Source organism: Pan troglodytes, chromosome X (assembly GCF_028858775.2).
Source record: "Pan troglodytes isolate AG18354 chromosome X, NHGRI_mPanTro3-v2.0_pri, whole genome shotgun sequence".
Lineage (NCBI taxonomy): Eukaryota > Metazoa > Chordata > Mammalia > Primates > Hominidae > Pan > Pan troglodytes.
In genome coordinates, this window is record NC_072421.2 from 52,964,289 (window position 1) to 52,986,901 (window position 22,613).

Below are 22,613 nucleotides of genomic sequence, written 5' to 3' on the forward strand. Positions count from 1 at the left end.
AACTAGCACCCGAACCTAGGTAGGCTGGGATCGGAGCTGGCCCCCCTTCAGCAGTTCACCTCTGTGAAGGCTGTGTGTGAAGTGCCTAGAGCCGGGCTTTGGTGCTCATTTCATAGCTGGTAGCACCAAGTCTTGGTGAGATCCATTGCTGAATCCTCCACACAGTGCCGTGGGCCAGGTACAATCATCCCCACCTTGTGGAGAGTTTGTGCAGGTCCTAAAGTGGTGGCCAGAGATGCATGCCTTTGTCTCACTCCCCAACCACTCAGATGCTCTCTGCGGACCTTCTCAGTCAGCCCAGCAAGCACACCGGGTCCGTGCTGCCAGTGACAGTCATCATTTCAGCAATCATCAGGGTTTCCATTTTCTCACCTTGCCTGTCTCCCTTCTGGGCTACGTCGACTGTCGTGGTGGGGAGGTGAGGAGGAGTTGCAGAGGTAGCCCCGCTCCGGGGGATTGAGCGATTCATCAGGGAGAGAGATCCGACCCCATCTTAGTCTGTGTCCTTCCACTATATCATGAAATACAACAGGTTGGGTGCTCTGGACTGGATATGGTGTGTTTATCCCCACCAAGAGTCAGGTTGAAGTTGAATCCTCAGTGCTGCAGTGTTGGGAGGTGGGTCCTAGTGGGAGGTGTTTGGGTCGTGGTGGGGATCCCTCATGAATGAGTCAGTGTCCTGTGATGCCATCCTGCTGGGCTGAGTTCTTACTCTCACAGGTATGGATTAGTTCGCAGGAGAGTGGATTGTTCACAAGATTCTGGCCTCCCTCGATTCTCTCTCCCTTCCTTCTTTCCATGTGATCTCGTTGCACACGCCGGCTCCCCTTCCACTTTCCACCATGAGTTGAAGCAGCCCGAGGCCCTCACCAGATGCAGTTGCCCAAAAATGAATGTTTCAGCCACCAGAATTGTGAGCCAGATAAACCAACTTTTTCTTTTTAAAAGATTTATTTATTTTAATTTTTTTTAAGAGACCGGGTGATGCTCTGTTGCCGACGAGAGTGGAGTGGCACGATCATGGCTCACTACAGCCTTGAACTCAGGTGGGATCCTCCCACCTGAGCCTCCCAAGTAGCTCAAGGATGTACTGCCTTGCCAGGCTGATTTTTAAATGTTTTGTAGAGATAGCGTCTGGCCGTGTTGCCCAGGCAGATCTCGAACTTCAGGCCTGAAGGTGTTCCTCCTACCTTGGCCTCCCAGAATGCTGGGATTAACAGGCATGAGCCACCGTGCCTGGCCTCCCATTTTCTTTAGAAATTACTGAGTCTCAGGTATTCTGTTATAGCAAAGCAAAATGGACCAAGACAGCTGGCAATTTGTAATGGAAACAAATTTATTTCTCGCGACCCTGGATGCTGAGAAGTCCAAAACAAAGGTACCAGTATCTGGTATCTGGCAAGAGTCTTCCTGGTATTTCCTCACGTGGCAAAAGGTGGAAGGACAAGCCGGGGAGAATGTTATGTCCTCACATAGCAGAAGAGGAAAAGAGAGAGCAAACCCACTTCTGCAAGCTCTTTTCATAGCAGCATTCATTCACGAGGGCTCTGCCGTGATGGCCTAAACACCTGCTGTTATTCCACACCTCCCAACACTGTTGCAGTGGGGATTCATTTCACTGTGAGTTTTGGAGGGAACACAAATATTGAAATGCTAGCAGATACGCATCGTTGTGTCAGAGAACAGGTGGTTGATCCCATGTGGTCCCAGTCTCAGGAGATGAAAGGAGTGAGAAGGATCTCAGTTGGAAAAAGCAGGCATCAGGGGCTTGCTCAGGGAGGTCACAGATGCACAGTGCCACAGGGTCTCCAGGAACAGACATGGAAGGTGGGTGGGTGGAGGTAACTGAGGCACTCGGCACACCCTCCACATCCTCACCTCCAGGTCTTTGTCCCTGTACCTGTGTATGGGGGGTGGATGGGACTTGGGGGTCATGTCTGAGACACCATACCATCCCAAGTTACAGACTAGGATCTGCAGTCCTGTGATGTCCACAGGTGTCCAGCATGCGACATTCTAGAGTAGAGACCAAACCAAAGGCACCAGCAGGCGAGAGAGGATTGGGACAGAGAAAGGTGCAAATGCAGTGATCACATGGGACATCTGAGTAGACCCGGAGAATGTAAGGAAATAGAAAGACTACATTAAAAATCTTCCCACTAGGGACAGTCTAGGCTCCACTGCCTCATTGGTGAAGGCTATCCAACATTTACAAAATACATAATGCCAACCCTTCACAGATTCTTTTAGACTATAGAGGAGGGAACATTTCCCAACTTATCCTTTGAAAATTGTATTACCCTGCTACTAAAGGCAGATAGAGGCTGGGCGTGGTGGCTCACGCCTATAATCCCAACATGTTGGGAGTCTGAGGTGGGCGTACCACCTGAGGTCAGGAGTTTGTGACCAGCCTGGCCAACATGGTGAAACCCCGACTCTGCTAAAAATACAAAAATTAGCTGAGTATACTGGTGGGCACCTGTATTCCCAGCTACTCGGGAGGCGGAGGCAGGAGAATTGCATGAACCTGGGAGGCAGAAGTTGCAGTGAGCCCAGAGCGCACCACTGCACTCCAGCCTGGGTGACAGAGCAAGACTTGTCTCAAAAACAATAATAAAATAATAATAATAATAATAGTGCCAGAGACAGCAGAAGAATACCATAAACCAATATCCATCATGAATATGCGTGCAAAAATCCCCAACAAAATATTAACAAACCCCAATCCAGCGACACATACAGCGGGTTATGCAACATGACCAAGTGACATTTATTCTAGGAATGCAAGATTGGCTTAACATTCAAATTTCAGTCAAGGTAATCCACCCTGTTAATATAATAGAGGACAGGAACTATATCATCATCTTCATAGACAGAGAAAAGTATTTGACAATATCTGACACCCATTAGTGATAAAATCATGTCTACACAAAGACATGTGCTCAGATGTTCACTGCAGCATTTTGCAGGAAGGCCCCAGGGTGGAAACAAGCCAAATGTCTACCAATCAGTAAAGGGATAAAGAAGTGGTATATCCGTACAGCCGAATGTTACTGAGCCGTGACAAAGAACACACTACTGATGCACGTTTGAGCCTCCAAGACATTATGCTAATTGACAGATGTCAGACACAGAAGACCACTTATTGCACAAGTCAGTTTATAGGAAATGCCCAGAGAGGCAGCTCTAAAGAGAGAGAAAGGAGCTTGCTAGTTGCCTGGGTGGGCCTGGAGGTAAAGTAATGGGGATTGACTGCTGCTAGTGGGTACCAGCGATCTTTCTGGGGTGATGGAAGTATTCTGAAACTGGATAGTGGTGAGGGCTGCAAAACTGTGTAAATTTACTAAAACTCACTGTGTTATTCCCTTTAGGTACGTGAAGTTTGTGGCAAGCAAATTATACCTTAGTAAAGCCATTTAAAAAATGTAGTGCAAGTGTGACCGTAAGTCACGGAGGAAAGGGTATGCAGTCATTTTTTTCTACAACAGTAAGCAACATCCCCTCTCTTTCCCTGTTCCGCGTCCTGCCTACATGTCCTGCCTGGTCGCCTGGCTCCTCCACGTGCACTTGATGCTCCAGCCAGATAGACTGTGCACACCTGGGCAGAGGGAGTGCTGGTGAGTGCACATGTCTACGTGTGTGTCTGTGTGCGGTGTGCACGCGTTCCTGCACAGGCACCCTGTGGGTGCATGCACTAGTGACTGTCAATCCTCTGTCTGTGGGCTGGCTCCCATAATCCATGCTACGTCCTGAATTCCACTGCCGGTTTTTCTGTTCACCAATCTCAAGGACCTGGCTTCAGTTTCCCTGGTAACCAACCTCAGCCCTTAGCTTCAACCTCTGAGCACAGGAAGACAGCCAGAGTGGGGAGGGGTGTTGTCTCACCCACAGGGCCCCTGCCGGAGCTGAGCACCCCAATGGGATGAGTGGCAGCACGGTTACCAAGACAACAGAACTCTCGACCCCTTTCCACCTGCAAGGCTCTTCTCCCTCTCCTGGGCCTGCCGAGCATCAGGTCGGAAAGGTAAAGCTGTGGCATAACCACCCTCCTAAGTCCTTGAAATTGCTCTAGACGTGGCTGTAGAATAAATATGTCAAAAGATGCTCTTGAAAGAGAAGGCAACCCCTACTTTTTTTTTTCCCAATTCATTAACTACAAACAAGGCTATGAAGTCCAAGGTTATATTTAAAAATCAGGGCAGGTGAAAGGGAGTGTGTGCTTATGTCTCTCAACGTCAGCTGTGCATCAGGTCTCTCGTGGAGCATTTGTCCAAGAGCAAATGCCGGACCCCATCCCCAGAGAGTCTGACTTAGCAGGTCTGGAATGTGGCCCCAGCATGAGTATCATTTTATAACTCCTCTTATGAAAGACGAGGTGGCAGCTGCAGAAACGGAACCATCCTCATAGGAAGTAAAGCATATCTGAAACACAAGGTCCCTCGCCAAAGGGAAAGCAGGACGTCTTTGCTCCCTGCTGTGCTGGCAGTTTCTAGGGCTAATAGATTTCCCGGGCTAAGGAAAGGTCAAAAACATTCAAAGTAATGTGAGTGCGTGTTTTACAGCTGACACTGTGCTCGCCTTCCTCTATATTCCTGAAATCAAAATTTTCACGTTAACATGCTGCATTTGCCAGTGAAATTTATTGTTGTTTCTGGTGAGGGTCTCCTATGCTCGAGTTATTTTCTTTTTTTTTTTTTTTAACTTTCCACATACCCTCTTTTTTATTACTATTATTATTATTATTATTATTGTGTGTGTGTGTGTGTGTGTGTGATAAGAACACTTAGCCAAAAATCTACTCTTTTAGTAAATTTGAAGTAATACAATACAGTGTTTTTAGCTATAGGCATTATGCTATGTAGTAGATCTCTAGAACTTCTTTATCTTACATGACTGAAACTTTGCAACTTTGACCATCAACCCTCCATTCCCTGCCCCAACCAGCCCCTGGCAACCACCATTCTACTCTCTGTTTATATAAGTTTAACTATTTTAGATTCCACATATAAGTGAGGTCGCACAGTATGTGTCTGGCATATTCACTTAGCATAATGTTCTCAAGGTCCATCCATGTTGTCACAAACGTCAGAATTTCCTTCTTTTTAAGGCTGAATAATATTCCATTGTATGTATATACCACATTTTCTTTATTCATCCATCAATGAACACTTAGGTTGTTTTTATATCTTGCTTATTATGAATAGTGCTGCAAAGAACATGGGGAGTATCTGGACTATCAATACCCAGAAGTGAGATTACTGGATCATATGGTAGTTATTTTCAAGGTGAGTAAAACACTGCATAGATACGTTCGCGAGACATTGCACAATCATTCCTTGAATCTAGAGATGGCTCAGATTTGTATTAGCTGATGTGGATGAATCAGCTCCCAGGCTTACTTATTGTGTTGAGATGCATTTTTCACATGTTATTATAATTAGTGATATCAGATTAATCCTTCTGCTTAAAGGGCCATATAGGACTAGGAAATGTACGATGAAAAATACAATTCAGCAGTCCCTTGTTTCATGTGGTGCACCCGTGGAGACCCACCTCCGCAAACTTCTCTTTTTTTTCTTCAGCTATTTCTTCTGAATATTAACCTCTGTGTCTCTAAATGATGGGCTCCTACTGCTATGTCCCGATTTAGGGATTTGGAGGTTATCTGCTGAGTTCTCGGAGGAGATGAGCATTTCGGTCTCTGAGATACATTACAGGGCCCGGGTCTGCTCTTTGGCCTTCCCTGTGGGGGCCACCCAAGCCAGGGTCTGGGCCTCCACTCGGATGCCTGTAGAGAGTCTCTGCCAATACAAAGCCTTCACGGGAGACTCTTTGCTCATCTGTGGCAATGTGGAGGTCATGGTTGGCTTTTTCCAGAGGCTTGCAGCAGAGTCACGGGGTGATCTGCAGCCAACCTGGCAGTATTCCTAGGTTCTGGGGTTCAGGAACTGAGTGGATGGCGGTGCCAACCCATGAGACAAGGGACACAGTTGGGGGTCATCCGCTGATTTGTTGGGCTTGTGGGATATCTGAGTGGACATGCTCCTGAAACCATGCCCTGTGGGGGCTCTGGGGCTCAGCTGGGATTTTCCTGGTGGAGTTCGTGATGCAGGAATCCATCAGCACACAAGCGGAGAAGGACGGAACCAAGTCTGGGTGGCCATGTGGGCACCCAGGGTCACCTACAGAATGAGGAGTGTCCAGGGCAAAGGTCGCAAGAGGGAGGAGGAGTCCTGCTGGGGGAGCACAGAGCAGTCTTGTGATGAGAGTGGTGGACCTATGGGGCTTGGAGTTGGGGTGATGGAAGGGGCTGGGTACATGGGGGCACTTGGTCTGGAGATTCACACCGAATGCCTGGTGTGAGGAGGTTTCTTTGCTTGGGACCATAGAAGCACGAGGAGCCATCAGAAGCCAGAAGAGGTTGTTCGTGTCTGTGGCCCTGGCCAGGATGGATTTCCAGCCTCTGTAAACCTAAGCCCTATCGTGAGAGTGGCCTCAAAGTGTTATCCCTCGTGGTGAGGAGGCTGTGCTTTTGGGCCCTTCAAGGGAGGATCAGAGAGACTTAGCCACAGGGTGACACAACAGAACTCCCCTGGGAGTTCTCCATGGGAGCTGCGAGGGGCCCCGTGTTCCAGTATTCTTTGCAAATGCAAGGAGAGCCCCGAGTCTGGAGGTTCAGATATCTTGCAGCGAGCCACCTGTACCAGGCCGCCATAAATAATGGTGGGGTATGTTCCCCAGTGAAGGAGCAGGTGCGATGCAAGAAAGATTCCGGCCATCACTACCTGGCCACAGCCCAGGTGCCATCAGGAACTGAAGGTCTTTGTCAAGGAAACTCGTCATTGCAAAGCTCCTTAAACTCTCTTTGGGCGGTGGGGGCGGGGGCGGTCTCCGGGTGTCTACCTGGGTGGTACCCCCTATAAGAAAAGGGGACCACATGAGGCATGAATGTGACAAGAGGAGAAGCACGCCCTTCCTCCAAATTGACCCCTTTAGAGATCCCAGGATGAGACACAAGGGCCCCGGGAGCCTCTCTGGGTCTGGTTCCTGGTGTGCATTTGCCAGACTCTTCGGCCTCAGAGCGCTGCTGGGGCGTGAAGAAGTGCTGTAGAAGTCATGATTTTCTCAGCGTCAAGAGCCCAATCAGGATCTGGAAGTGGTGGAGTGGCCTCGGAGTTCCAGGTACTCGAGAGGCTGAGGTGGGAGGATGGCTTGAGCCGAGTTCAAGGCTGTAGTGATGTATGTTTGCACGACTGCACTCCAGCCTGGGTGACAGAGCAAGACCTTATATCAAAAAAAACAAAACCGAATCAGGCAATGCGTATATAAATGTTTTCTAAATCTTACAGCTCCACGTGAAGTAAGAGTGCTATTACTGATTTTGTTTTTGCTGCCTAACTGTGGCGGCTGCTTCTATTAGTAACCGAGTTCTATTATTAAATGAAAACGCTCAATGGGGCCCAAGACAGCTGACTCGCCCCGGGGCGGAGAAGCGAGACCTGCCCAAAGGGCCATGCCAGTGCACTAGGGCGCATGGCGTCTGTGAGAAATGAGGAGGTTCTGCCTTGGAGAATGAGTTTCTGCCAGGATACAACAATGGGAGACAATTCTTGGGTCTGTCAGGAGCCACTGAAGTTCTCCCCTGTACCTTTCAACTCGGGAGGAAACTGGCATTATGTACATTTGAAAGAAATAGGAAGGAAAAAAGCCCTCCTTCTTTTAATAAGAAATTTTGGCTTGCTGCATTTGCTCCAGGCGTCATTCTCTGTCTGTAGAAACATTGTTTCACTCCACCCTCCAGGGCTCAGGTCCTGGGAAGTGGGGTCTATCTTAATAAAGAACACTGGAGCCCGGCATGGCTGGGGATGTCAATGATGGCCCTCAAGGAGGCCCTGCTCACCTCGGTGACACGCTCATTGGCTGCTCCACTCTCTGTGTGTGTCTGGTTTTCTCCTCTTTCTGTGCTCTGTTTGGGGAGGGTCTATTTATGGGGAGTTAATATCATCTCAGATGATTAAAGAAGAGGTGGCAGCCATGCACACTGGTACACACCAGTAATCCCAATCATTTGGGAGGCGGAGGCTGGAGGATGCTTAAGCCCAGGAGTTTGAGACCAGCCTGGGCAACATAATGAGACCTCATCTCTACAAAGAATAAAAACATTAGCCGGCTGTGGTCGTGCAAGATTGTACTCCCAGCTACTGGGGTGGTTGAGGTGGGAGGATCTCTTGAGCCCAGGAGTTTGACGCTGCAGTGAGCTACAATCATGCTACTGTACTCCATCCTAGGTGACAGAAAAAAAAAAAAAAGAGAAAGAAAAGAAGGGGAAAAAAACCCCTTCTTTTTATGAGAATCTTTGGCTTACTGCTTTTTCTCTAGGCATCCTTTCCTGGCTCTCGACACATGTTTTGACTCCAAGCTCCATGGCTCAGGCCCTGGGAAATGGGGTCTGTCTTAATAAAGGACAGTAGAGCCTGGCCTTGCATGGGGAGGGGAACGACAGCTTCTCTCTTCTGTGTGTCTGTCAGATTCTTTGCTCTTTCTGTGTCCTGTTTTGGGAGTCTGCTTATGAGGGGTTAAAATTGTCCTGGGTTACAGTAGGGAAGACAAGTACGTCCCATTCCCTTGCTACTGTGGACTGATAAGACGGTGTGCAGAGGAGGAGTCGCAGGGAATGGTATGCAGAGAGCAACAAACTCACTCAAGCCCCTCACACCCCACAAGCACGCTGGCTTATTTATTCTCTCTGACTGATTTGACATTTGTCTTGCTTGTCCACCCTCTGGACTGGATAGTAAGGGGAAACAAACGCACTGGATTTTCGTCTAATCTGGTGTCATCTGATGCTGTCATGTAACCGGTCCATTTGTATAAATGCTCAATCTGTTTTGGCGAAAATGATCAGTCTCTTGGATTGCCACCCCACCTCCCTACTCTTGTCCAAGATGGGGAAGGGGCATATATGGCTTTTGAGTCTCCATGGTGATGTGGGAAGGGGCCTATGACATTGTCTGTTGGCTGCAGTGTCCTCGGTGGGTTCTGAGGGAAGGCTCACTCTTGTCCCCAGGTCCTGCTGGCGACGCTGCCCTGCTCACCCATGCGTGAGGCTGGCGTAACTTGCATTTTTGTCTCTCTCTCATCTTGATCAGGACCTTGTGCTCCCTGGCTGACTTGACCTCAGCCCACCTGTGCTGGCATCTAGCAGACCCTTCTGAGTCAGGGCCTCATGCTCTCCCCGACCCCTGACCAGTGCTGTCCACTCCACAGCCTCAGCTGCAGGGTCTCCTAGCCCCTATCTGGCTTATGCTTGCTTCATGGTAGCACCGCTGGGTTTTGAATCAGCCACTTCCACATTCCCCTCTCAGAGAATGTAGAGTGCTGAGGTCTCCCCAAACAGCAGGAACCAAGATCAGCTCTACAAAGTGAAATTCCTCAACTCCAGACATCCCTCTGCCCAAAGAGGCTACTGGGCCATTCTGCAAAACGAGCTCCAAATTTGCATGAGGTAAAACCCTCTTTTACTCGAAGCTTCTCTCCACTCCCTTGTCACACCTTCCTGCTCTGAGATGTCTGACTCTGTCACTGCCTCTGGGGACCTCCTACCCCCTGTGACCAGAACAGGATACCTTCTTTGGCTTGTCTTTCATGTTCACCTCAGACTTGCCCTGTTATATCCAGGTCAAGAAGGTCACAGTTGGGAATTTGTACTTGGTTCAGAACAACAGTAGAATATGTTTCCAAGGGCCTGAGCCATGGAGCTTGGATTCAAAAAAATGTGTCCAGAGCCAGGAAAGGACGCCTAGGGAAAAAGCAGTAAGCCAAAGGTTTACTGCTTCTTACTTATAAGAAGAAGGGGAGATTTTTCCCTCTTGTTTCTCTCTTTTTTTTTTTTTTTTTTTTTTTTTGAGACACCCTCTCGTTCTGTCACCAAGGCTGGACTATAGTGGCACAATCATAGCTCACTGCAGCCTCAAAATCCTGGTTTCAAGAGATCCTCCCACCTCAGCCACCCCAAAATACAGATTAGGGACAAAAGCCCTATTGAAGGGAGTTGAGGAGGCCGTGGCCTCAGAACTCCAGGCAGTTTTTGTTGAAGGGCAGCACATTCTGTGCCAGCAGCTGCTGAAGGACATGTGGGGAGAGGGTGGGTTTTTCCTCCTTTGCTTGTGGAGTGCTCCAACGTAGAGAGGGCAGTTGATGACTTTGAAGGGAGGAGGGATCATTGCAGGAGCAAAGCCCCTGAGAAGGTGGGAGGTATGGGATCCTGAGCTGAGGTGAGGAGCTGGCTTCAGTTAGGAGCACTGTATGCAGAAGGGCGGCAGAGAATGCCAGGGCAGGCACGGGTAGACCGGGCTTGGGAAGCCCTAAGAGTTCCCAGTGGATTGCTTCTGTCTTCTCGATGAATCCTTAGGGTAGGCCACTGAAATGGAAGAGGGTTCCTAGCATTGTTGGGGGGTATGTTAGCAATGGAGGTAGGATGACAGTGAAAGAGAGAAGCAATCTCTCTTGGTCATGGAGAAAGGTACAATAATAAGTAAGGCATTTTTTCTCATCAGTGCTCAGCTCCTGAGAGGCAGGGCGCCCATCCTTTACTGCACATCGTGGAGGGGCGCAGTCTTTCCTGAGGCCAAGGGCATGAAGGTGGGCAGGAGGAGACCCCTGAAGACATAGGGGTTCTGGCAGTGGCCTGGTCAGCCCCGGGGGTGGGCGTTGAGATCGCCAGAGAGGATTTATAGAGTAAGGGCTGCGAGGGTACAGGGGGTGTGTCACGTGGGAAGTGTGTGCAAAGGCTGGCTTGGGCACTTTGGGAGGCTGAGGCGGGGGGGATCACACGGTTAGAAGTTCGATACCAGCCTGGCCAATATGGTGAAACCCCGCCTCTACTAAAAATACAAAAATTAGCCGGGCATGGTGGCGGGTGCCTGTAGTCCCAGCTATGCATGAGGCTGAGGCAAGAGAATCGCCTGAGCCTGGGAGGCGGAGGTTGCAGTGAGCCGAGATCGCGCCACTGCACACCACCCTTGGCGACAGAGCGAGACTCCGTCTCAAAAAAAAAAAAAAAAAAGCGCCTGGCTTGGTAGGAGGAGAATGGCCTGGTGACTGACACAAGTCTCGAACGTGGCGCGGCTGGGGCAGTCGCGTCCCTCAGCCGTCAGCTCCCAACAGCAAGGAAGGAAGCCCTGGCGGACCCCGTGAAGGATACAGGAGCCAATCTCCCCGGGCTCCGAAGCGCAGTCCCAGAGCCCGTCAATCCTACGCCAGCAACGCCCCACGGGTTGCGTTTTCCGGCGCTACAGGAACTTCCTGCGCGGTTGCTGTGGTTGCGAGGGCGTGACAAGTGGGGGTTACCGACGCCGCAAGAACTTCCTGCTCGGCTGCTGTGGTTGCGGGAACGGGACTAGCGCGGTTGCTATGGTTGCGAGGCCGTGACTGGGGGGGGGGGGGGTTCCGGCGCCGCAGGAACTTCTGCGCGGTTGCTGTGATTGAGAGGGCGGGATTAGAAGTTTTGTGCAGTGGTGGGTCCCTCTTCCCTGTTCGCCGGAGCCATTGCGGCCCGTACCATTCCCTTCTCGGTCGTAGTTCTCCTCCCGCTAGCCTGCCCCAGCCGGGCTCGGGGCCGAAAAGCAGAGGAGAAGATGGAATTTCCTCTGCAGTTGGCGGCGTTCGGTTTTTGCGGCCGGCAGGTGGCAATGTTGCACCATGGAGCCGCCCTGCTCGCCTCCCGCCCCGCCCTTCGCGAGCGAAAAAAGGCCGCCGAATCTTTTCCGAGAGAAGAGGCTTTTTTTTTTTTTTTTTTCCCTTCCCTGGGGTCTGCGCCCGTAGGTCCCGGAGGCTGAGATTCCGCCCTCTGAGGGGCCCCCTCGCTAAAACTCAGAGCCTGTGGACAAAGCCTTTTTGGTTTTCAAATCGGCCTGTTTCCCGCGAGGCTGCCCTCTTCCTTTAGCAACCCTCATTCTGCTGCGCTGAATGCTCTCGTCTTTTTTTTTTTTTGGAGACAGAGTCTCGCTCTGTCGCCCACGCTGGAGTGCAGTGGCGCGATCTCCGCTCACTGCAAGCTCCGCCTCCCGGGTTCACGCCATTCTCCTGCCTCAGCCTCCCGAATAGCTGGGACTACAGGCGCCCGCCACCACACCTTGCTAATTTTTTGTGTTTTGTTTAGTAGAGACGGGGTTTCACCTGTTAGCCAGGATGGTCTCAATCTCCTGACCTCGTGATCCACCCGCCTCGGCCTCCCAAAGTGCTGGGATTACAGGCGTGAGCCACCGGGCCCGGCCTGGTCTCATCCTTCTTTTCCCCCACGCCGTCCTGGCGCCTGTGGACCTTCATCAACGTTTTTTTTTTTTGAGACGGAGTCTCGCTTTGTTGCCCAGGTTGGGGTGCAGTGTTGCGAGGCTCACTGCAACCTCCGCCTCCTGGGTTCAAGGGATTCTCCTGCCTCAGCCTCTTGAGTAGCTGAAATTATAGGCAGGCGCCACCACACCCGGATAATTTTTGTATTTTTAGTACAGACGAGGTTTCACCATGTTGGCCAGTCCAGTCTCGAACTCCTGACCTCAGGTGATCCGCCCGCCTCAGCCTCCTAAAGTGCTGGGATTACAAGCGTGAGCCACCGCCCGGCCCATCAATGTATTCTTTCATTAGGGACTGCGTTCAGCCTCACTGGAGAACATTGGGAGGCGAGATAACGCAGAATAAAGAAAACGAATCTTAGCCACCGTCCCATCACGCAGCGGTGGCCATTCATTATGCTTTGTGATATTTCCTTAAGAAGGTTTTTCATCCATAAAGGTGCATTTTCCACATACTGAGATTCCTACTTCCGTCGCGACTTCAACATCCTTCTTTTTAAACTCGGTTTCACATTTTTGAAAAATTCTTTTTGTAACTTTCATGGTTTTGATTGAAATAATAATGCAAACGTTTTCTGGAACGTTGAAAGTTCCTGTAAAACTTGAGTGCACAATTCATTAACTCGATATCCAAAGACAGCCGTCACTGTGTTATGAGGGTAGGAGTTGTGGTATGTGTGTGTTCCAGTCTTTTGTCCTCAGCACCTGGAAGACTACTTAGAATTTACTAGGTGCCTAATAAACATTGTGAATTAAACTGATATTTACATTTCCAGTCAATTTTCCTTATATATGCAGAGTTAATCTTTTCATAACCCTGGATTATAATATAGCACCGGTTTTCTACATGATTTTTTCGTTTCACATTTTGTAGTGAGCATTTGCCTTTGTCGTTAACATTTCTTAAATGTTTGTCTTGCATCGGTCAGGTCAATTCACTTACAGAAGATAATTTTACTTGTTTATGATATTCAGGAAAGAATTCAGGGCTTTGCATGTAAAACACTCTCCTTAATTCCATAAAAATCTCACTGAAGCCGGCCAGCGCAGTGGCTCACGCCTGTAATCCCAGCACTTTGGGAGGCCAAGGTGGGCAGATCACCTGAGGTCGGGAGTTTGAGACCAGCCTGGCTAACATGTTGAAACCCCGTCTCTACTGAAAATACAAAATTAGCTGGGCGTGGAGGTGTGCGCCTGTAATCCCAGCTACTCGGGGGGCTGAGGCAGGAGAATCGCTTGAACCCAGGAGGTGGAGGTTGCAGTGAGCCAAGATCACACCACTGCACTCCTGCCTGGGCAAGAGTGAGACTCCGTCTCCAAAAATAATAATCTCACTGAAGCTTAACTGAGTAAGTTGTAGCCTAGAATTGCCTTGATAGAGACGGATCTTTTATTCTGTGTTTTAATCAGCTTTCAATATATTGGCTGTCTTCCACAGGACACTGCCCTAGATCAAGTCAATTCATAGAACTGAGATTCTGGATGGCATGCTAAGGTTATCTGGCCCAGTGGTAAGAAGCTACAGTCAGCTTAGCTTGCTGCATTGATATAGTCATGTAATGACGTACTGGGGGCATAAAGAAAAATGCACTAAATATGAACTTAGGGGCCTAATTCCCAACGTGTCATTGGAGTCAGGGACACCATCACTTGACTGGAAGCACCATATGTGAGCCAAGGCTCATCTGACTGCAGTGGTCTTTCTCCATGTCTAGCTAATACTTGTGAAGCTGCTTTAGGCATGCCTCAAATAACTGAAAAAAATCACATACTTCTTTCCAAAAAGGGGGAGGGGGCTCACCGTAAACAGTACTGTACACAAATAATCGGAGTTAATTTATGCAGATAGCTTCTTTACCCTAAAGCTGCGGTTTGATTTGGACAAGAAGTTCTTCACTAATATTCACTTCCTCTCACAGGGCCTCATGCAGGGCCTTGGGCCAGGCCTCAAGAGAAGTCCCTTTCTATTAATAGTTCCTGCCCTGCCAGCCTTACCTATTTGACTGAGTCACTTTGCTTCTCTGGGCTTGCAGCAGCATCCAGGGAGGGGTGTGGTGAGAGTGCCCCTGTTCCCAGCCCAACAGCTCCTCTTTTTTCTCTTATGCATTGGATTTTTTTTTTCAAGAAACATGCTTTTACTTTAACAAAAACTGAAATCCACTGGTCTACGTGATAGTCTAAGATTTCCTATGTGCTTAGTCACCCACAGATGAAGGAAGATTGGACAGAAATGAAGTTATGAAAATGAGTAAGTACAGCTATCCATAGGAGTAGCGGCTACTACCAAGCAATCGCTCTGCTTAGGTCTCCAGCACTGTCAAGTTACTCTACTGGCCCTTGGCTTAATCAAGACTATTTGAAGATAAACTTTTATCTTTTGTTAAAGCTAATATATTTTTGCTGCCTCATTAAATAGATTAGCCTGTTTCCTAACTAAATAGTTATATAAGGGCCGGGCACGGTGGCTCATGCCTGTAATCCTAGCAATTTGGGAGGCAGAGGCAGGTGGATCACATGGTCAGGAGTTCAAGACCAGCGTGGCTAAGATGGTGAAACCCCGTCTCAACTAAAACTACAAATAATTAGCCAGGCGCTGTGGCAGGCATCTGTAATCCCAGCTACTTGGGAGGCTGAGGCAGGAGAATCGCTTGAACTCGGGCGGCAGAGGTTGCAGTGAACCGAGATCGCACCACTGCACTCCAGCCTGGGTGACAGAGACTCTGTCTCAAAATAGTAATAATAATAATAATAATAATAATAATAATAGGCATATAAGAGCATAGACTGTAGCATCACTGAAAACTAAACTCTATAGAAATTTCAGTCCTTTTTTTCAATTTAGTGAGTTTTTCAATATCTTTTCCAAACAGCAAAACACAGTTTTTCCTATATTTGTTTCCCAGTGGCATCTTAGGTTGTATTATTTTGGCACAGACACCCTTCGTTTGTATTTTAAAGATGTAGGGACCCCGTCTCTACAATAAAATTTTTTTTAAATTAGCCAGGTGTGGTTCCAGCTACTTGAGGCTGAAGTGGCAGGATTGCTTGAGCCCAGTAGTTTAAGGCTACAGTGAGCTGTGATCACACCATGGCACTCCAGCTTGGGCAACAGAGTGAGACCTTGTCTCGAAAAAAAAGATGTAAAGAAAGTCTTTACTCTCCCTAAAATTATGATTCCAGAGACTGTATTCTTATCTATTTCAAATCATGTGGATAAGATTTATTGAGCATATACTATGTGTTGGGTACTATACTGAGTCCTTTACATGTACTATTAGTCTCATTGATCATAGAAACCTTTGAAGTTTGTTATTGGTTACTATAATTATTCCTGTTTAACAGATGAGAAAACTGCTACTTAAAGAGACATCAATGCTCAGGTGTATGATGCTAAAGATGTTTGTATAATGTAAACCCTATGATGACTCAAGGGACAGATTTCCTCATATTATTTTTTTCTTTTTTTTGAGACGGAGTCTCACTCCATCACCCAGGCTGGAGTGCAGTGGGGTGATCTCAGCTTACTGCAACCTCCGCCTCCTGGGTTCAAGCATTTCTCCTGCCTCAACCTCCCGAGTAGCTGGGATTACAGGCACACGCTACCATGCCCAGCTAATCTTTTGTATTTTAGTAGAGACGGGGGGCATGAGCCACTGTACCTGCCGTTTTTTTTTTTTTTTTTTTGAGACAGGGTCTCTATCACCCAGGCTGGAGTGCAGTGGTGCGATAATGGTTCACTGCAGCCTCGACCTCCTGAGCTCAAGAGATCCTCCCACCTCAGCCTCCCAAGTAGCTGGAATCATACCTGGCTTTTTTTTTTTTTTTTTTTTTGAGACGGAGTCTCGCTCTGTCACCAGGCTGCAGTGCAGTGACACGATCTCGGCTCACTGCAATCTCCGCCTCCCAGGTTCAAGCGATTCTACTCCGTCAGCCTCCTGAGTAGCTAGGATTACAGGTGCGTGCCACCACACCCAGCTCATTTTTTCGTATTTTTAGTAGAGACAGGTTTTCACCATATTGGCCAGGATAGTCTCGATCTCCTAACCTCGTGATCCACCTGCCTCAGCCTCCCAAAGTGCTGGGATTACAGGTGAGAGCCACCGTGCCTGGCAAAACCTGGCTAATTTTTAAAAATTAAAAACAAATCCCAGCACTTTGGGAGGCCAAGGTGGGAGGATCACTTGAGATCAGGAGTTCGAGACCAGCTGGGCCAACATGGTGAAACCCCGTATCTACTAAAAATACAAAAATTGGCCAGGCGTGGCGGCACGTGCCTGTAGTCCCAGCTACTGTGGAGGCTGAGGCACAAGAATCGCTTGAACCCAGGAGACAGAGGTTGCAGTGAGCCGAGATTGCACCACTGCACTCCAGCCTGGGCAACAGAGTGAGACCCTATCTCAAAATAAATTATTTTTCCAGTCCCTCCTCTTAGACAAGATGAACTCCTTTCATTGCCAGCATATTCTTTTTTGGAGAGAAAACAAAATTATAAGGATATATCATATGCAGGAATTGAGCCAAGAAGGCCTCCATAATAGATCTGAGGAGCAGTTTGTTATTTGGTCTTCTGTTCCTTAGTCGTAACATGGGTCATCCATTTGGACAGGAGAGTGCTGCTGGTCTTAACTAGATGTGACTGGATAGACTTCATGAGGAGTATTCCTATGAGAATAAAAAGAAAAATTATCACTATATCTTGGAAAAGCAGTGCATCCCCAGGACTGTATCCCTGTTGGGAATATTCAAGGGAAAAAGTCATATTCTCAGCCACCCAATGATAACCCAGAGGTCCCAGAGATCAGGACTAGGTGGCAATTCATCAAAAAGACATCAGAAAGGTGTTGGGGGATATATGTACAGCAGTCGTCATTGACAACTGCACAAGCGCATCCATCTCCTAGATCTGCCCGGATGATGGCTAATGCCAGTTGATGATGGACAACAGCCTCTGGAGTTCTTGCATTTCTTGAGTGATTGTGTTAATATTTTTCGTGACATCACTGGTGACTTGGTTGGCTTCATGAATGAGAGCATGGAAAACTCAGGCATTGGGTTGAGCTTCTTCAGTAACCCACAGAGCTGGATTGCCAGAAAAGCCTGCAACCTGAGACCTGTCCCTGTTGGGGGCGAACACATCTAAAACCATTCCAAGTCTTTTAGCTTCTTCAGACAGTTCCTGTTGTTTTCCTGGAGAGAATGGCTGTTTTGCAGAGGGATGTTCTCACTCCTGACAATGGATTGTTTTGTCTAGGAGTGAGAGTTTTACTCTACTTCTGAAAAGGTGATAAGTTGTCATAACTCTATGCAAATGTATAATCAGAAAGGGAGAAAGAGATGGGTAAGATAACATGACTATCCAATTGGCTGGTTAAAAAAAAAAAGGCAGTGAACCCACAACAAAGTATGAATTGCTTTGGTATTCTCCGGGGGGGGGAAAAAAACAATTGTCACAATTTATCATGTAACTTTCCTAGGTGCGGCTGGTGTTGGGGCTAAACCCAAGATACCCACTGCCTTCATTTGGGCTAATAACCTGGCCGGTTTCCTTTGCAGTAGCTTAGGCTCACAAATTTATGATTACAAACAAACACTTCCTTTGGATAAAAACAAGTTCATCTCCTTTGGTGCGTATCCTGGGTAGGGTGTGTTCCTTTTTTAGAGTCATCAGAGGTCCAGTTTGTATGGGAATATGCCTCAAATGGCAGCCGTACTGGTGGAGAGATTTCTTCCAGGGTAGGAAATGGAGGAGTTGTAAAATACAATTGACAGGAAAAGGTGAGCAGAGCCAATAGGTGACATTAGCTTCATAAGCCTGAGCAAGAAAATGAGAAAGATTTGAGGTATTGAGTAAGGGCAGAGGAGAAAGGGAGAAGGAAATGGGGAGAACAAGGAGAGGAAACAGAAATAGCAGAGTGAGGATACAAGTTGGTAGCGATAGTATAATTTTTGGCTAACAGGAAACACCTTACAAAGTTTCTTAATTATAATTTCAGTAAAATGAGTAAGTAGAGATTCCCCAGATAGGAAGTACAAATTCTAATGTTCTTAAAAGTCATGGTAAGAGCTGTTGCCTTAGAGCAAGGGAATTAAGGAAATTAAACGTTTTGTGATGCAGGGAATTATATAAAGTCCATCTGTAAATCTTCAAAAGGTCCCTGGAGCTGTGGTTCCTGTCCATGTCCCACATTTACAGTTTGTCCAGGATTATAAAGTATTGCAGGTGGAACATACCCTGGGGACATCATCTGCTACTCAAATAAAATTCCCCACCAGTGTTGGCCCAGAGGAGTTTTCAAGGTTTACTGTGATGGATCATAGCCTACAAATTTTTCATCAAGCTCCAATTCAGACTGGAGAGGCCAAACAGCAGTTTTGGTATCTCCATTGCCCATCTGATAGGAGGGAACATTGGGTTTCTTCCAATATCTTATTTTACTGTGGTAAAATATACATAACATAAAATTTACTATTTTAACCATTTTTAAGTATACAGTTCAGTTCCATTGAATACATTCACATTGTTCTGCAGGCACCACCACCATCCATCTCCAGAACTCTTTTCATCTTGCAAAACTGAAACTCTGTCCACACTGAACCATAGCTCCATATTCCCCCCTCCTTCCAGCCCCTGGCAACTACCATTCTACTCCCTGTCTCTATGAATGTGACTACTCTAAATACCTCATATAAGTGAAATTATATAATGTTTGTCTTTGTGACTGTCTTATTTCAGTTAGTATGTCTTCAAGGTTTTTTAATGTTGTAGCATGTGTCAGAATGTCATTCCTTTTTTAAGGCTGAATAATACTCCATTGTATTTATATACCACATTTTGTGTATCTATTCATCTGTCAATGGACACGTGGGTTGCTTCCACATTTTGGCTATTGAGAATAATGCTGCTATGAAAATGGGTGTACAAATATCTGGTCATGTCCCTGACTGCAGTTCTTTTGGGTATATACCAAGAACTGGGATTGCTGGATTATATGGTAATTCTATGTTTAATTTTTTGAGGAACTGCCATTCTCCCTTATCTCTTTTATAGAATCGAATGCTTGTGACTGCAGTTTTCCCAAGGTTTCATAGAAGTGGTCTGGAGGCTCTTCACGGAGAACTACAAACCACTGCTGAAGGAAATAAGAGAGGACACAAACAAATGGAAAAACATTCCATGCTCATGGATAGGAAGAATCAATATCGTGAAAATGGCCTTACTGCCCAAAGTAATTTATAGATTCAATGCTATCCTCATCAAGCTACCACTGACTTTCTTCACAGAATTGGAAAAAAACTACTTTCAACTTCATATGGAATCAAAACAGAGCCCGCATAGCCAAGACAATCCTGGGCAAGAAGAACAAAGCTGGAGGCATCACGCTACCTGACTTGAAACTTTACTACAAGGCTACAGTAACCAAAACAGCATGGTACTGGTACCAGAACAGAGATATAGACCAATGGAACAGAACGGAGGCCTCAGAAATATTACCACACATCTACCACCTCTGATCTTTGACAAACCTGACACACACAAGCAATGGGGAAAACATTCCTTGTTTAATAAATTATGTTGGGAAAACTGGCTAGCCATATGCAGAAAACTGAAACTGGACCCCTTCCTTACACCTTATACAAAAATTAACACAAGATGGATCAAAGACTTAAACGTAAGACCTAGGACCATAAAAATCCTAGAAGAAAACCTGGGCAATACCATTTAGGATGTAGGCATGGGCAAAGACTTCATGACTAAAACATCAAAAGCAATGGTAACAAAAGCCAAAATTGACAAATGGGATCTAATTAAAATAAAGAGCTTCTGCACAGCAAAAGAAACTACCATCAGAGTGAACAGGCAACCTACAGAATGGGACAAAATTTTTGCAATCTACCCATCTGACAAAGGGCTAATATCCAGAATCTACAAAGAACTTAAACAAATTTACAAGAAAAAAACAACCCCATAAAAAAATGGTCAAAGGATATGAACTGACACTTCTCAAAAGAAGACATTTATGCAGCCAACAGACATATGAAAAAATGCTCATCATCACTGGTCATTAGAGAAATGCAAATCAAAACCACGATGGGTTTTCTAACCTCATGCCAGTTAGAATAGCGATCATTAAAAAGTCAGGAAACAACAGATGCTGGAGAGGATGTGGAGAAATAGGAATGCTTTTACACTGTTGGTGGGAGTGTAAATTAGTTCAACCATTGTGGAAGACAGTGTGGCTATTCTTCAAGGATCTAGAACTAGAAATACCATTTGACCCAGCAATCCCATTACTGGGCATATACCCGAAGGATTATAAATCATTCTGCTATAAAGACACGTGCACACGTATGTTTATTGCGGCACTATACACAATAGCAAAGACTTGGAACAACCCAAATGTCCATCAATGATAGACTTGATTAAGAAAACGTGGCTCATATACACCATGGAATACTATGCAGCCATAAAAAAGGATGAGTTTGTGTCCTTTGCAGGGACATGGATGAAGCTGGAAACCATCATTCTCAGCAAACTATCACAAGATCAGAAAACCAAACACCGCATATTCTCACTCATAAGTGGGAGCTGAAGAATGAGAACACATGGACACAGGGAGGGGAACATCACACACCAGGGCCTGTGGTGGGTGGGGGGATAGAGGAGGGATAACATTAGGAGAAATACCTAATGTAGGTGATGGGTTGATTGGTGCAGCAAACCACCATAGCATGTGTATACCTATGTAACAAAACTGCACGTTCTGCACATGTAACCCAGAACTTAAATTATAATAAATAAATAAATAAGTGGTCTGGAGGAACCAGACCATCATTAGTTTGCTGAATATGAATGAGAGCGAATTGTTTAGCATACCAGTCAAGGACTTTCCTTTTGTTTCACAGGTTTATTTCCCAGTAGGAGCTTTGACCACACTTACAGCCAATTCCTGGAGCAAGGTTTCTAGTAAAGCTCGACCTTGCTCACCATACTTAATATAAGTACCAGCAGCAGGTAGGAAACCCTATTGTTTCTGTAGAATACCAAAATTATAAACCACAGCATCGGCACACATGCTTGTCTAGCTGTGTTGTATTTGTAGAGGCCCTTGTGTTTCCCTTAGGTGAAGTTGAGGGCCATAAGACTGTGCACGCAGTTTTCTCCTCATTTATCATACTTTCTTCAAAATACTGAGCTAAGTGTTGTAACTCATGGATGGGTATGACCTGCCCACCTATTTTCTGCTTCTGAACAGCAGATGATATTTCAGGCTTAGGGCCATTAACAAAAAAGGTGGAGAACTCCCTGGCGGCATCAGCATTAATGCCCAACCTCTAGCATTCCTGATAGTAGTATCTAATTGGTCTCTATAGTTAGAGACAGATTCATCCTACCTTTGTCAACAGGATTGGATTGTTCTCTAGTAATTGTGAGGGGGTAAACTTCAGGGATAGCCTTTAAAAGACACTATCCTATTTCTGGGGCTTCTACATATGCAGAGCAGGTGTTATTTCTAGGAGTGTTACCTAAATCCTCATTTATGGTGGCCTTGTCAAACCAGGCTCAGGGATCTCCTGGTCTTACTAAAAGGTGTGCTAAATGATACAGGTCAAGGAGCTCAGGCAGATCAAGGAGCTCAGGGTGGCCAGGTGCAGTGGCTCACGCCTGTAATCCCAGCACTTTGGGAGGCCGAGGCAGGCGGATCACCTGAGGTCAGGAGTTCGAGACCAGCCTGGCCAACATGGTAAAATCCTGTCTCTACTAAAAATACAAAAATTAGCTGGGCGTGGTGGTGGGCACCTGTAATCCCAGGTACTCGGGAGGCTGAGGCAGGAGAATTGCTTGAACCCAGGAGGCAGAGGTTGCAGTGAGCCGAGATTGCGCCATTGCACTCCAGCCTGGGCAACAAGAGCAAAACTCCATGAATAATAATAATAATAATAATCATCATCATCATCATCATCAGAGATAGTGAAAAATATATATGTACAAAAATATTCTTTACATTTTATGGAGGGAATATCTTTGAGGAATGTATCAATATGCTTTCCTCCTACACATTTCCTTGCATGAATTTCCCTAGTGATTAGTAGAGTGCATTTTCTACCAGAAGGCAAAAATGGAAAATGAAAGAACACATAGCAGCTATAACTAAATTTCAAGACTAGATTTTACTACATGCACTCTAAAAAAATCTGGCTTAAAAATCCGGTTGGGCGCCATGGCTCACGCCTGTAATCCTAACACTTTCGGAGGTTGAGGCA

At 46.7% G+C, this 22,613-nt stretch overlaps 1 long non-coding RNA gene across 1 annotated transcript; it reads left to right on the plus strand.

Moving 5' to 3' along the window:
• The first annotated feature begins 14,097 nt into the window (after positions 1-14,097).
• On the plus strand, positions 14,098-21,196 carry LOC134809323 (uncharacterized). Its single transcript, XR_010154766.1, has 2 exons — positions 14,098-14,598; positions 19,399-21,196. It is a non-coding gene; the product is annotated as an uncharacterized LOC134809323 (long non-coding RNA).
• The last annotated feature ends 1,417 nt before the right edge of the window (positions 21,197-22,613 follow it).